Source organism: Rhinopithecus roxellana, chromosome 19 (genome assembly GCF_007565055.1).
Source record: "Rhinopithecus roxellana isolate Shanxi Qingling chromosome 19, ASM756505v1, whole genome shotgun sequence".
NCBI classification, from domain to species: domain Eukaryota; kingdom Metazoa; phylum Chordata; class Mammalia; order Primates; family Cercopithecidae; genus Rhinopithecus; species Rhinopithecus roxellana.
In genome coordinates, this window is record NC_044567.1 from 2,100,658 (window position 1) to 2,111,882 (window position 11,225).

General features: G+C 49.2%; 1 non-coding gene across 1 annotated transcript; it reads left to right on the plus strand.

Moving 5' to 3' along the window:
* The first annotated feature begins 1,397 nt into the window (after positions 1–1,397).
* Positions 1,398–10,288, plus strand: LOC104675128. Its single transcript, XR_004055076.1, has 2 exons — positions 1,398–1,891; positions 9,244–10,288. It is a non-coding gene; the product is annotated as an uncharacterized LOC104675128 (transcript).
* Positions 10,289–11,225: the final 937 nt, after the last annotated feature.

An 11,225-nucleotide genomic window follows, 5' to 3' on the forward strand; every position in this document is an offset into this window, starting at 1 on the left:
TCTCTCATCCTGGCTTATTTTACACAGAGAATATGAAGGCTGGGCACGGTGGCTCATGCCTGTAATCCCAGCACTTTAGGAGGTGGAGGTGGGCGGATTGCCTGAGGTCAGGAGTTCGAGACCAGCCTGGTCAAGTAGAGTTCGAAACCCCGTCTCTACTACAAATACAAAAATTAGCCAGGCATGGTGGTGGGTGCCTGTAATCCCAGCTACTCCAGAGGTTGAGGCAGGAGAATTGCTTGAACTTGGGAGTCAAAGGTTGCAGTGAGCCAAGATCGCACCATTGCACTATAGCCTGGGTGACAAGAACGAAACTCTGTCTCAAAAAAAAAAAAAAAAAATGAAATCAGGATCCACCTACTTATTCTCACCCTCTGGGGAAGGCAAAAGTGAGAGTGTACACTATTTTCTTCATTTTTCTGGGGAAACTGAGGCCCAGAGAGGTTTGGTGCCTTTTTCGAGGCTCCCTGTGAATCAGGGACAGAGGGTGGGTAGCTGTCTGTAGCCCTGCCAAGAACTGCCACTGCATTTTCCTCATTTGATGTTCACCCCCACAACCCTTGTGAGCGGCCACGGGGATAAGATCGCTCCATTCCATGCAGAAGGGACGCAAGCAGTGTCTGGAAGGGCTTACAGGGTCATCTATCATGAGAGAGAAAGCAAACATAAAGTGAGTTCATGTAGAAAACACAGAGGCAACAGACCCCGGAAACATCCCTTGACTTTTGCCTGGGAGTTGCCCTTTGGTCCACACAGAATCCACTGCAGGAAGAGGCCCAAAGTTTCTTCTAACCCTGTTGTCCTCTGTCTGTCCACTCTCTGTCCACTCTGTCTTTTCCATCTCTGCCCCTTTCCCGCCCTTATCCTCACTGTCTATTATCCCAGGGAGCTCAGATCCTTCTGTCTGCAGAGTGAGGACTCTACAAGAAGGCAAACCTTTTCTTGCTAATATGGACCAATTCTTACAGCAACACTTCAAAATTGATCGATGTTACAAACTCTTGTCTGTGTCCTTTACATAAAATCTTTCCCCCCAAGGAAGAGAGTAGGGCAGAGAGGTGAAGAGGAATGGAAACTCCACCACACCACCCCACTATACTAGAAAAAGCAGCTGTGTCTCAGAAACAGGGCACTCAGGCTCTCTGGCTCCCAGGTTAGAGAACAAGGCACAGAACAGCCCCTCCCCCAGAATCACCGGACCACCGACTTGGCAGACGCATCCAAGGGCACCCTGACTCCTCTGCCACGTGGATTGTTGATCCCAGCAATGACCAGCCCAATTAACAATGATGTCAGGCTGTTTGGGTCCAGATCATTCCTGAGCCATGAAACAGTTAAGAAATATCCTGCCCCACTGGCTGCCGTGCTCATAAAGGTAGACCCACGTGTACTTCCTTGTGGCTCCAAGACGCGCCGGCTGGCTCATTTGCTCACACCCAGCAGGCAGAGAAGGCAGCAGCAGGCAGGACTGCCACCCTCCCATGCAAATCACCCCCGGGAGTGCAGCTAGGCTCCTCCCGCTCCTCCTGGGCAATGCTCCTGGGGAGTCTGTGGGGAAGATGCCATCCAGGGCGCTGTGTGCTCTTCCTGGTCCTCGCCCTCCTGCTGGATGCGGTTGGCCTGGTCCTTTTGCTGCTGGGGATCTTGGCCTCCCTGAGTTACTGGGACTTCTTCGTCTACACAGGTGCCCTGATCCTGGCTTTCAGCCTACTGCTCTGGATCATCTGGTATTCCCTCAACATTGAGGTGTCTCCTGAGAAACTAGACCTGTAGTTTGGTCATGGGAAGAGGAGGAGAGACGCAGGTGCCGTACGCAGACATGTCTGTGAACCTGGGGCTCTTGGGCAGCAACACGTTGCCGCTTCCACCTAGCAAGCCCCGCTGGGACAAGGTGAGTGCACATAAGACCTACCTGGCAGGGTGGCCAGAGAGGCTTGGACAAGCAGGGGCAAGACCAGGCCTGCTGAGACTGCATGAGCAAGTAGCCGGACACTGCGTCCCAACTGGGGATCCTGTGATCCCGGCCTCAGGTCCTGCTGGGGTGGCCAGCCAAGAGGACATGGGGCAGTTGTTTTCTCCTCTGGGCCATTTTCCTCACGGAGGCTGGGAAGAGAGTCTCAACAGCCCCTTCCACCCCTGATATGCCACGAATGATCCAGCCTACCAGGCAGAATGGGAAATTATCCCTTTAGCTTGGAACCTGGGGAGACAAAGACCCCATCTGGGTTCTCTGTTGGGAAGAATCTCTGCTGGGGAAAAAAGTCTTTAGCACGGGAGAGGATGGAAAGTTCCCCAATGACTCTTGTGCCCTTGCATGCATGAAGGGGTGGGAACTGAGCTATGGTAAAAGCAAACAGAGCAGAACCACCCAGAATGGCCCCTCTTATTCACTTCCTCTTCCACCTGCCCAGATGGGATCCATGAAGGGGGGTAGGGACTACGTGCCTCCATGCTCACTCAGGGCACACAACTCCTCTCTCTGCAGTGTTCCCACTCCACCCTCACTCACACTCACACTCACACGCAGCCAATAAATGTGCCCAGCCAGTCTCCAAGACCCAGAAGTCAGGAGACTTTGGCTTCGTGGATTTCATCAGCTGAGTTGCACGTCATACCTCAGTCTATTGCGTGCAACCAAAGAGGCAGATAGTTGTAAGATTTTTCACATCAAGACAGAGTCCCAGGGATAGAGTGGTCTTGTCCTTACAACCCTGAATTAGAGATGGACAGCTCTCTCCAGGGGACTGAAGTCAGAGCCCTAGTTCTTTGGGCAGCCATACCCTCCTCCCCAGGTGGGCCCAACCTGCACGCAGGTGTTTCCAGGCACTCCCATTTCTTACTCCGTTACCAGAAGTAAGAGCAAAGGCCGTTGCTAAGTTGAAAGAAGGAAACAATGATTGTGTCTTTTGTGCGGCATTACACCTGACTCTCAGAACTCAGAGAAAAGAGCAGCAAACTTAGGAGATCTCAGTAGTGTAAGGTAAGCCCATACCTAGTAAATGATGTAGAAAGGGATGAGAAGTCAGTCCCACTCTGATCTTCAACACTTGTTAGCTGGGTGATGTTGGCCAGGTTGCAGTCTCTGAGCCATGGGATTGTCATCTATAAGATGAAGAGAATAGTTCCAGCCCTTATTGCTGCAAGGATCAAAAAGAGATAAGGCAGGGAAAGGCTGTACAATTGATGTGGTTCTTACACCAGATGTCAAGCATACAAAACGCATAATCTGGGATGAGTTAACTGACCCAAAGTCCAAATGTGAAGTACCTTGATGTCTCTCAAATTGGTAGTGGTGGGGGTCAACTCACACTTTGCATCATGAAACTTCAGAGCAAAAAGGGACCCTGATTTTTGTGCTGGTACTTTGGAATGTGTCAGGCACTGTGCAAGACACTGGGGATAAGAAATCAGACGCATGGACCAGGCACAGTGGCTCACGCCTGTAATCCCAGCACTTCAGGAGGATGAGGTGGGTAGATCACTTGAAGTCAGGAGTTCAAGACCAGCCTGGGCAACATGGTGAAACCCCATCTCCACCAAAAATACAAAAAATTAGCCATGCATGGTGATGTGCACCTGTAAACCCAGCTATTCAGGAGGTTGAGGCAGAAGGATTGCTGGAGCCCAGGAGGTACAGGCTGCTGGGAGCAGAGATTGTACCACTGCACTCCAGCCTGGGTGGCAGAGTGAGACCTGTCTCAATTAAAAAAAAAAAAAAAGACACACACGACACGGGGTCTTTACCATCAGGTGAGAAAGACAGACACTCACCAAAGATTCACACTTACAGAAGTACAATGACAAAGTCAGGTCTGCACTAGGAAGGAGAGGAGCATCCTCCCACAAGAATATTCAATAGAGAAACTGACCCAGAAGATGGAGTCAGGGAAGGCTTCCTGGAGGAGGTGATGTTAGGCTGAATGCCAAAGGAAGGGTGGGAGGTGAATGGAAAGTCTTTCAGGGAGAGGCAATGGCTTGGGCAAAGGCCCTGGGATAACAGGAAATAAAAGACGACAGGGAGATTGAAGGGCAGACAGCAAATGTCGGAGAGGGTTAGAGCTCTGTGGTAGACAGAGGCCAGGTCTCGCAGGGTCTCGAGGGCCTTCTGAATGATTTTGGTCATTACTTGAAGAACAATAAGAATCCATTGAAGAGATATAAGCAGAGGTAGGGGCTTAACGTAATTGGACCTATGTTTCCAAAAGACCACCCCGGCCACAGTATAGATTATTATGGTTACGATTATTACCAGCTGAAACCCATTTTGGGAGCCAAGACAAGTGCCCAAATAACACAGAGCCCCCAATGTGAGGCTCCGTGCCCTGAACAGCTTTCCCTCATTGAACAGAAGTTCAGTAGCCCAGCGTTGAAGAGCATGGGCCATACGTAGACTGCCTGGCTTGAATCCAGTTTTATTCCTTTCTAGCAACGTGACTTGGGGCAAGTTACTTCACCTCTCCACGCCCCATTACTCCAAATATGTAAAATGGAGATGGTGCTAATAATGGCCACTACATCATAAGGATGTTGCACAGATTAGGCAGATTAATATTTTTCAGCACTATGCAAGCGATGACTAAATAAAGCATCAGTCACGACGCAGGTAGCCAGCATGTTACAGAGGGTGAGGCCCTGAAGCATTATGATCAATTCTAATGGCAATGTACAACATTAGGATTTTTCAGTGGCTATGAGAATGGATGCTGCCACAGAATGCCAGGGTTTTGTCCTGGTTCAAAGAAACTTTGGAAGTTTTAATAAGTTCTTTATTGTATGCTTTACTGAACCTCCATCCCCTGACACATTTCAGGGATGGCCCAGAGTGACAGATTCGTGTGTGCTGAGACCTGCTGTTCAGGACGTTGCTCACTTATGGGGCTGCCCAACCCTCCTCCACCCCATGGCCTTGGGCGAGTCATTTTACTTCCCTTTAGAGTTAAAGATGTGGTTTCTGGCCAGGCGCGGTGGCTCATGCCTGTAATCCCAGCACTTTGGGAGGCTGAGGCGGGTGGATCACGAGGTCAGGAGATCGAGACCATCCTGGCTAACACGGTGAAACCCTGTCTGTACTAAAAATACAAAAAATTAGCCAGGTGTGGTGGCGGGCCCCTGTAGTCCCAGCTACTCCGGAGGCTGAGGCAGGAGAATGGCCTGGACCCAGGAGGCGGAGTTTGCAGTGAGCCGAGATCGCGCCACTGCACTCCAGCCTGGGTGACAGAGCAAGACTACATCTCAAAAAAAAAAAAAAAAAAAAGATGTGGTTTCTAAGGGAGGTTTCAAACTGTGCTCTGCCAATGTCCCTGGAAGGGAACTGGTCCTGGGGTGAGGGGCAGAGTGAGGGGACAGGAGTCCAGCAGCCCTACCCACCCCACAACACACATTTCACCCAGAACAGTGGAGCTCTCAGCAGCTTTGCACATTAAACTGGCACATAAGACTTTACATGAACACAAGCTTCTGATGCCAAAAACTATTTGAAAAGCAGCTCGTCTCAGTTCCCCTACAGCCTACAACCTTTGGTCTGCACTGTCAACGCCAGACATATTCACGATTTACGGGTGGATTGTAACTGGCTTTGCCGGCTCTCTCATTCTCAGAACGGGGTAAAAGGGAAGAATGTGGGTTCCCTGCATTCAGAGCTGATGCCCACATTCCTAGCTCAGCCTTCAGAGGCTCTGTCAGATGAGGTTGAGGCCGGGCACGATGGCTCATGACTATAATCCCAGCACTTTTGGAGGCCAAGGCCAGAGGATCACTTAAGGCCAGAAGTTGGAGACCAGCCTGGCCAACATAGTGAAACCGTGTCTTTACTAAAAATACAAAAAATAGCCAGGCATTGTGGCGTGTGCCTGTAATCCCAGCCACTTGGGAGGCTAAGGCAGGAGAATAGCTTAAACCCAGGAAGCGGAGATTGCAGTGAGCCAAGATCGTGGCACTGCATTCCAGCCTGGGCAGCAGAGCAAGACACCATCCCAAAAAAAGAAAAAAAACAATGAGGTTGATAGGACCTGCCCCCACTCTGCCCCAGAGATGAGAAGGTCCCATGCCAGGTCAGGACAAGGTAGGGGCCTGGCTTCCCCGCAAGCTCTCCACCCACAGCCTGTGCGGTTCTCCAGAGACAAGAGGGCAGGGTGGCCACTAAACTTCAAAGGCCCCTCCCAGGAAGTTTCAGGGCTGAAACCCACTTTTATAGTGGCTCACTTTTATAGACCAACTGTGCTCCGAGAGAGACAGGCTGCCATTTCATTTGATCAGTTGGTTGCTGTATTTTCAGATTTTTTTCTTTCTCCATTTTCCATTTCTTGGTCATTTCCTGCAGATAAAGGGAAGTCCCCAGGCTAAGTCAGATGAAGACTCTTGTCCTTTTTGAATAAGGTGTCCAAGACTACACACCCGAAGAATACACACACACCAACACCCCATACACATGCACACACATACACACACCCTCTTCTACTGCACATGTGTTCGTGCACACACAAACACGTTCCCCACACACTCACACCTACCACACACACACCCAGAAACACACACAGGAACAAACACACCTGCTCCCACACCAACCAAAGCCAAAAGGCATGGAAGGCTCGCAGCCTTGAGCCTTGGAAATTGAAACTTGTTCCTCCACTTAGACCTTTTCCAACAGGCAGCCTCTCCCCTCTGCCCACAGAGGAGGCCAGTGGAGCTGCCAAGTCAGCTCAAAGGTGAGCCTGGTAAAAAGCCCTCCTCTCCTGCTCAACGAGTCATGCCCCACGTAGACACGGTGCCAGGGCTGTGTGGAGAAGCAAACATTTCTCTAATCCCTCCAGGGATTTTTAATCTAAGGCAAGAGATAAAGCATGTGCATGATACTTCACAAAGTTTCCATGGGAAAATGCATTGTGGGAGATAAGCACAGTCTTGCCAGGGCTCTGAAAGCTGAGAGGAGGCACAGAACCTCCTGGCTGGGGAAAGCGTGCTGTGTGTGGTTCTGGCCAGGCTCCTGAGGAACAGGTAAGAACGTGACAAGCAGAGATGGCACAGGGACAGCAGTGGTGGGTGGTGGGTAGAGGGGCAGTCCAGGCAAAAGGAAGGACTGCAGAAACGAAACAATTAGGGTGTCCAGGAAAAGCTGAGCAGGCACATTTGACAGGGGGCTGGGATCTTCAGCGCTGGCTGTGCAGGACTTTGATCACCAGATGAGGATTCTGACACTAGGCAAGGAGGGAGGAGCCTTCAATGGCGTTACATACCAGAGAGCAGCATGATCAAACTTAGCCTGTAGAAGAGTGACTCCGCATCATGTGCAGAATGGATGAGAGAGAAGCAGCAGAAAGACATCGAGGTCATTCAGCAAGCTCAAATGGCAGGTAATAAAAGGGCTCAAGCTGAAATGATGGCCATGGAGGGGAGAGGAGAAGAGCAGAGACTGCATGAGTGGAGAACAGCCTGTCCTGTTCCACAGTGGGTCAGGGGTGGCATTGTCAAAGACTTCAGAAAGTGCCCCCGGGGCATGGAATGAGGGGGGTCAGAAGAAGGCATGAGTTTGTTTACAATGATTCATATTCTTTTGAACATGCAGAGTTTGATATGCAAATGGTGTATGAGCAGAACTACCTAACTGGCATTGAATGAGCAGATTTTAAACTCAGAAGAAAGATCAGATGTGGAGGGACAGGTTAGGGGTTAGAAACATGTGGATGAGATTACAGAGGGTGAGGAGGTAGAGAGAAAAGGGATTGGGAGAGTTAGGAAGGAAGGAAGGAAGGAAGGAAGGAAGGAAGGAAGGAAGAAAGGGAGGGAGGGAGGGAGGGAAAGGAGGGAGGGAGGGAGGGAGCGGGGGAAGGAAGGGAGGGAGAGAGGAAGAAAGGAGAAAAGAACACTAAGATTCACTGAACCAGGCCCTAGGGTTGCACATTATCCCATTTCACCCTGTCAACAAGACCATGAGGAAAGTATTATCATCATCATCATTATTATTCTCCTCTCTTACAGGGAAGGATAATAAGGTGTGTGGAGGTTAAGTAACTTGCCCGACATAATGGAACTAGGCAGCGATCAAGCCAGACTGTAAAACCAGCTCTATCTGATTGTAAAACCAGGTTTACGCTCTTTTCATAAGACCAGGGGTAGGCAACTACAAGCTACCAAGTCTGACCCACCTCCTCTTCTTATAGATAGTGTTTTATTGGAACACAGCCTGGCTCATTCACTCTCATATTATCTACGGCTGTTTCATACTAGAGTGGCAGGTAACACAGACCATGTGGCCTGCAGAGCCTATGATATTTACTACCTGGCTCTTTACAGAAAACATTTGACATAGCCCCTGGCCTAGCCATGTATGTTTCCTGTAAGAGCCTGGTCAGGACCTTGAGCCATGCCTGCATGTGGGGAACGGGAAAAGAAACGCAGAAGGAAGAGCCCAAATGGAAGTTCCCAGTAATAATAAGGAAGAGACGTTATGCCAGTGGCAAAAAAGACAAAGAAGGACATATTATCAAGAGTAAGGGGAACTGACCATCAAACGCTTCAAAGCCACCAAAAAAAAAAAAAAAAAAAAAAAGGCTGAAGCCTAAGGAAAGGCAGCTAGGCAGACCTGGCAATGTGCCTTTCTCAGTAAATGGTGGGGACAGAAATCAGATGATGCTACTTATCAGGTGGCTGAAGATGGGTGAGGAGCGAGTGCAGATTCATCTTCAAAGTATTTGGTGGTGAGATTAAGAGGGTAGGGCAGTCACCTGCTGGCATAACCGTGCTAAGGTGGGAATTTTTAGGGAAAGGATATAGAACACTGAGCAAGACAGTAAGTGGAGGAGAGGAAGGCAGCAGAGAGGAAGAGAGGATGCTGAAGTGATAGATGAAGATGAGCCTGTGATCACATCCAAGGTGGAGGTTGAGGCAGAATCCAGAGAACAGAGAGAGGTAGGCATCAGCTTTGCCTGCAAGGAAGGACAAGGAGAGGGAACTAAGATTTGATGGAATCTTGATATTTATTAAGCCAATCACTTATTTTCATGATCTCATTTAGTGCTTACAACTCTATGAGTGAGGGATTCAAATTTCCATTTTGCAGGCAAAGGAAGCTGAGTCTCGTGTGGTTTCAGGGCTAGCCCAAGGTACCAGTGCCATGGAGAGGCTGCTCTAGGATTCAAACCTATGTCTGGCAACTCCAAAGACTATGCTGGTTTCACACACACAGGCTTGAAATTGATGGATTTGGGTTGGGGGCTGATCCATTTTATCTTCCTTTGTTCAACACAGGTCCCATCTGATGGAGGAGAATCAATTCAAGGAGATGCCCTCCCTTTATAGCACACCCTTTAACAGCATCTAGGAGGAACGAGACGCTGCAATGCTGAGGCTTTCAAAGTATTTACCAGGATGCCCGAGAACGGCCGTGATGCCAGGCTTCTGGCAGGTTCCAGGCTCCATCACAAGCCCAGCATCTCTGCACCAGATCTGACATGGCTGCTGCTGTCCCAGCTCTTTATGAAGGGCCTGAGTAGCTATCAAGTTTTTATGGCAAGAGCCCTGCCGGGGGCTTAGACACCAAAAGAGAAGTCTCATCCTTTGCAGTTCTTCTTGTGAAGAAGAACTTTCTTCCTTTTAGAAAAACAATGAGAACCAAGCACAAGCACCAAAGTCCAAATGGGATCTCCTGCGAGCACATGTCAAGCAGGATTGTTGCTATTTCTCCTCATTGGCTCTTTGGACAGACTGTGTGAGCTCCTGGAGGGTTCCACCCTATCTACCCTTTGATACTGACCAGTTGGCACATGCTGACATATTCCAACGTGTTGATTGCAAACGTGAACGTGCAGACAGTGCTGTGGGCGAGAGGACTCTCTCCTCCTCAGTGGGACCACACTTGGCACTATTAGTGCAGCTCCACTTGTTTGCACAGTCTGGCCATGCAATGGCTCATATTGAGCTTTTAGCCAACTGAAACCCCCTGCGTGTTTTTCTGACAAGCCAGCTAGGCCTCTGCTATGCTGTCCTTGTGTCTTTCATTTGAGACCTGAAGGCCAGGACTGTTCTTATCTTAAGTTACAGCTGGTCAAGTGCAGCTCAAGGACAGCAACGCTGAGAGTCAAGCCTCATAGGCTAACCACATAGATGTGCTCTGCTTTGTGACCCACCAGAGCCCGACCTGTCCCACTAATTTATATTTCCCCTGGTCTAATTTTGTACTTTTTATTTATATTTTGCCCTTAAAGTGTATGTGTCTCTTATAAGCTGCCTCCGATCTTTCATGGTACAAGGTGGTTACCTAAATAAAGAAGGAGATTTGGCCTTTGTTTTCATGCAGCAGGACATATTTGCGAGTCTTCGTGATTTCATAACAGTTCTCCTAGTTTTAGGATATCCTCTTCCCATTTGTTTAACCTGCCTTGGTGCAAATCCTATAATCCTGCACTCAGTACAGTGCCTCCAGGGAAGGAACACGTAGAACACAGTGTGATAAAGACAGAGCAAGGCTGGGCGCGGTGGCTCACGCTTATAATCCCAGCACTTTGGGAGGCCGAGGTGGGTGGATCACAAGGTCAAGAGATGGAGATGGTCCTGACCGACATGATGAAACCCTGTCTCTACTGAAAATACAAAAATTAGCTGGGCGTGGTGGTGCACGCCTGTAGTCCCAGCTACTTGGGAGGCTGAGGCAGGAGAATCGCTTGAACCCAGGAGGCAGAGGTTGCAGTGAACCGAGATCATGCCACTGCACTCCAGCCTGGCAACAGAGTGAGACTCTGCCTCAAAAAAAAAAAAGACAGAGCACAGGTTATCCTGACACCATGAAGTCTTCTGGCATCTCTGTGCTCTGCCACCAGCCTAGTATCTCTGAATTGGGCTGGACTCAGAAACCGAAGAACTATCACAAAAGAACATTTGGAATTAAGAAGAAAGATTTCTTTCCTACTCAGAATCTCCCCCAACCACCTTCACTTGTAATCCTCTCCATCTTCCCAGTTCGAAGTTTCTTGCTGTGTCTGAGCTGACTGTACACCGTGAGGGGCCAGAGCCTCTTACTTGGGGTTCTGAAGCTCACAGGGAACGAAAAGTCACATATAATCAAAATCACTCTGAAAAATTCCTTGGGAAGACATTCTGTTGGAGGCCACATGACTTCTCTTAATGAGACCAGCATAGTTGTTTTGTTTTGTTTTAATTCTAGAAGTGGAACTGTTTTCTGTTTTCTTTGGGTACCAAATGCAATAACTGGCTTTCACTGAGTAGAAGCCACA